General features: G+C 35.0%; 1 long non-coding RNA gene across 1 annotated transcript; it reads right to left on the bottom strand.

Annotated features, from left to right (window-relative positions):
• Nucleotides 1–2,012: 2,012 nt before the first annotated feature.
• Nucleotides 2,013–3,918, bottom strand: LOC116421246. The gene is made up of 2 exons (XR_004231548.1): nt 3,715–3,918; nt 2,013–2,328 (listed from the first exon to the last, which is right to left on the bottom strand). It is a non-coding gene; the product is annotated as an uncharacterized LOC116421246 (long non-coding RNA).
• Between the last annotated feature and the right edge of the window lie 1,133 nt (nt 3,919–5,051).

The raw sequence follows: 5,051 nt of genomic DNA, 5'->3' as shown, positions 1-5,051 counted from the left end.
TGAGGGAGAAAGAAGGGGGATTCCCTTGAGGATCTTAAAGAAGCAGTTAAGTGGTTGGGCTTGTTATATAGTAGCAACTAAATTAATTCTTGTGTTTCCTCTCCTCGCCTTTATTCTCCTCTTCTCTCATCTCATTTCTTCCTTCCTTCCTTCCTTCCTTCCTTCCTTCCTTCCTTCCTTCCTTCCTTCCATCACCCCTTCTTTCTTTCCTAAAAGAGGATAGAAGAAGAGCAAGTCTAGACTCAGTCTTCAGGAAGCTCTAAGCTTTGCTCTGATACAATTCAAAGTTTTGCCTTGCCTATTTGCGGTTCTGTTTACCAGAAACACTATGTCCCAACTCTGTCATTCTGCTGATTATCCCTCATTCCTGGAGTCTTCTCCCACTTTACCTCTGCCTGCTTGTGTTTCTATCTTCTTTTAAGATTCATCTCAAAGTCCCCTTTCTATAGGAGACTTTTCCTGGCTCCTCAGCTGCTAATAACTTCCCTCTGAAACTACCTTCCATTGCACTTTAAAAAAATAGCTTTTTATTTTCAAAATACATGCAAAAAATAGTTTTCAGCATTCACCCCTACAAAACTTGTGTTCCAAATTTTTCTTCTTCCTTTTCCCCCACCTTCCTCTAGACAGCAAATAATCCAATATATATTAAACATATTTAGTTCTTCTATACATATGTCCACACTTATCAAGCTGCAAAAGAAAAAGGGGAATCAAAACAAAAAAGAAAGGAAAAAAAGCAAGCAAGCAAATAACAAAACAGGTGAAAATACTATGTTGTGATCTAAATTCAGTCCCCATAGTCCTTTCTCTGGATGAAAATGGCTCTATCACAAGTCTGTTGTAATTGGCCTGAATCACCCCATTGTTGAAAAGAGTCAAGTCAGAGTTGACTATCACATCAGAGTTGTTTTATCACACAGTCTTGTTGCCACTATGTACAATGTTCTCTTGGTTCTACTCATTTTGTTTTACATCAGTTCATGTAAGTCACTCCAAGCCTTTCTGAAATCATCCTGTTGATTGTTTCTTATAGAACAAAAATATTCCATAACAGAATGTAATCTTTTTGAAGACAAGAAAGTGTCTCAGACAGACCTTTCTTCTTTATATGCTGTAACATAGAACCTGACACATTGTAAATATTATAAATGCTTATTTACTAACTAAGGACTCAGAAGAAGAACAAAACAACAGACCTTGGTAATATTTAATAAACATTTATTAAGCTCCAACTATTTGCTAGACACGTAATAATGCTGGGAATGCAAATAATAGAAGAAAGAGAGTTTCTTTCCTCAAGGAACTTACAGTCTAATGGTATAAAGACAATACACATACAAAAAAACTAAAGGTGGGTGGTGGTCCCTGAGGCTGCCCAGAACAGGAGGTGTGAGGTTTGTGTCTTCTCTATAAGAGACTCATTCTTCAGTGGAAGACAGAGAAGAAAGCAGACCCAGATCTTGCTCTTAAGGAGTTCATACTTAGGGGACTGATAGGAAAAGCAGACTCATGCCTTTCTAGGGAGTTCAAAGTTTGGGAGTGATGGATGAAAGACAGGACCAATACATATGAAACAATGAGAGCAACACAAATGCACTAAACTCCTTTGTTCAGTTTCTAAGACAGACATGAGAAGGAACATGGAGGTGATTATTGGTGAGTAGAGTGAGACCACCCTGACTATACCAGAAAATTCATGTAGGATAGGAAAAGACAGGGTTGGGGAGGTTAGGTGAGGATCTGTTTTATGGATTGATAATACTTCAGAATTCTATAACACTTTGATATTTAAAGAAAGGAAGCTGATGCAATAGGAAATGCTATAATCCTAGAATTGGTAGACTAAGTTCAAATCTAGTTTTTGATTCTTACTATTGGTATTTCCCAAAGCAAGTTATCTTGTTTGCCTAGTTTCTTAATCTGTAAAGTGGGGATAAAAGTATTAACTGCTTCCCAGGATTATTGTGAAGATCAAATGAAGTAACAATTATAAAGGACTATGTACAGTGTTTGGAACATAGCAAATATATAATTGTTAGTTGTGGTTGTGATCACATGACTAGTTTTGGAACTCCATTTTCTGAGTTTTTTCCCTCCTGACTGGAGGCAAGTGGCACAAAGAGAGGCAAGTTATTCTACCCCTCACTATTCCAAACAACTCAAAAGTAACTTGATGTCACTTGATGATTCATGCTTTTGTTAAGGGTAAGTGAGCATGTAGTTTCTTAACAGGATGGGAGACAGTTAACAACTCTCAGAGGTCCCTTGGTCAAAGTTTGATCTGGCAGATGTGTTGATTAGTGTTCCTCTTCTATCTTTTGAAGCCTGTAAAAGCAAACGTGATGGAGGTATGATTAAAGTATTTGTTTTTAGTAAGATTCCCTTAGTATTTAACCATCCAGGAAGATCATCCAGCTGGTAAAAAGGATCAGCCTTAGACATAGCTAATCACTACATGGACAAAAATATTTATTTATAGTAGCTCTTTTTGTAGTGGCAAAGAAAAAAACAACAACCTTAAAACAGGAAATTAAAAGAATGTCCATAAATTGGTGAATGGCTGAACAAATAGAGGTATATACTGGGGTGCTGAAGCTAGCTCAGAAAGGCTCTTGAGAACCAATTGTTACATTCTTATTGTGATCATTTAAACTTTGGAAATCAGCAAATGCTGTGAATAAGGCTTTAAAAAGTGATAGAAAATATTGATAATGAAGATTAAACTTAAAAGTGTGTCATGTATACTTTTTTTTATCCTAAAGAACAAGCTGTTAAACATTTACTATTCAGTCCCCTCTTGGTATATGAATGTAATAGAATTCTATTGTGCTGTAAGAAATGAGGGGGAAAGATGATTTTAAAGAGACTTGGAATGAAATGTATGAATTCATACAGAGTAGAATGAACATAACCAGAAAAATATACTGTAATACCATGCAACATCACATAACCTCAACTTTATAAAAACCATCTTCATCATTGGTATCTGAACAGTTAAATGATCAACCAGGATTCCAGAGATACTAGTGATGAAAAAAGCTGTCTTCCTCTTGACAGAGAGATAATGGACTGATATACAGAATTAGAAATATATTATGTTTGACTATACTTGCAAAGTACAAGTGTACTTTCTTTTCACCCCCTTTCTTCTTTTTCCCATTACCCTCTCCCTCTTTTTCTTTCCTTTTTTTTTCCAGTGGGGAGGTTAGTTAGACAAAATAAATGAATGCTTGAGCATTTAAAATATAAAATAAAACATAAATGTTATAGAAACATAAGGTGTTATTAAGATGCTCTTCAACATGCTAATCCATTACATGGTGGTCCATTAATATCATTATTGATTCTTATAGTGGTCATTACAGATTTGTTGGGTAGAGATTTCTCTCTCAATGTTCCTCTGTCATTCGTACAGCCTGTACATATAGCTCCATTCCCTTTTCTGGAACATACATAAGAATAACCCTCTGAGGTTCACATACCCAAGGCAGAACCTAAAGAAGACTACATAATTCATCCAAGAGACACAGGAAAGATCCCTATCCCTGTAGATAGGCTGTTGAGCTGCATTACTGATATATTTCTAATCTCTTATTCTTAAATAATTTTGTGCTTAATAATGATAGAACCAAGAAATCCGTCTTATTTCTAATCTCTTATTCTTAAATAATTTTGTGCTTAATAATGATAGAACCAAGAAATCAGTCTTACAGTCCTCAGAGCCAGTGAAGATCTAAAGATGTCTTTTATACTATTATCAGATGTCTTTTATACTTTATCTGCAACCACCTAACTAAAGCAGAGGGATTGTCTATAAAGTCTTGGCTATTTTCCCTCTTGTTCCTTTGTAGATGTTCCTTATGCTGCCTGCTCTTACACTCTTGTGAATGCTGTGACCACCCCAGCCTTGGCCCAGCCCAGTTTACTGGAATTCTTGACATCATCAATGAGTGAGAATATATTTGAATTCCATGAGGGTATCTGGTATCATGAGCTTTCCAGCTATGATTCCAAGTTGTCATTATTTTCATCAACAGAAGCTATTAATAAGGTCACCAAATGATTAGCTTTCACTGTAGGATTAAGAAAAAAAGGCTTTTAATTCCTCTATAGTTCAGACATTAGCCTCTCAAATTAAGGGAAGTACAACTGGGACTTTGGGCTTGAATCTACTTCAAACCCAACTAAATAAGGATGATGTGATCTGCATCTTTGAATTAGGAACTAGTCATCTTGATATCAGAAATGTTTTCTTCTTTTCTTCCTCAAAATAAGGGAGGGCTTTCTTCTAACCTTCTTAAGAATTGGCTCTGGATCAGGGGATTTCTCAAATTTTAATTTTTTATTTTTTATATCACTATTTTGAAATATGTTCTTCCACTACCTAGTTAGCCATTCCTTATGACAAACTACTGTTATTGAATAGTTAATTTTTAATATTAAATTTTATATATTTAAAATTTTAATACACTTAATTTTAAATATTTATTTATATATTTAATGTTTAAATTTTAATATTAAATATTTTTAATTTTTAATAGTTAATATTCTTTGGTTGTTTAGTTATTTTTTCCCTTTGTGAGCCCATTTGGGATTTTCTTGGCAAATAGTAGTTTGCCATTTCTTTCTTCAACTCATTTTACAGATAATGAAAATGAGACAGAGTTAAGTGCCCAGTTTCACAAAGCTAGTAAGTGTCTGAGTCCAGATTTAAACTTAGGATGATGAGTCTTCTTGACTCTAGGCCCAATATTCTATCTACTTTGCCACCTAACTCCATTGATTCCCTATTATCTTTAAAATTAAATATAAAATCTTATAACTTTTAAAGCCCTTCAAAACCTGACTTCTTCCTATTTTTCTAGTCTTCTTACATCCCTCCACATCCTTTATCATCTGGTGATTGCTGTTCCTTGAATAAAGCACTCAATTTCCTGATTCTGGGCATTTTCATGCCTGGAAATGATGCCTCATCTCCACCTCCTGGCTTGCTTCAAGTTTCATCTAAAATCCTACATTCTGCAAGAAACCTTTTCTGATCTCTCCTC

Source organism: Sarcophilus harrisii, chromosome 1 (genome assembly GCF_902635505.1).
Source record: "Sarcophilus harrisii chromosome 1, mSarHar1.11, whole genome shotgun sequence".
In the NCBI taxonomy this organism is placed as follows: domain Eukaryota; kingdom Metazoa; phylum Chordata; class Mammalia; order Dasyuromorphia; family Dasyuridae; genus Sarcophilus; species Sarcophilus harrisii.
Note: the sequence above shows the minus strand (reverse complement) of the source record. Positions and strands in the feature narration are given on the sequence as shown.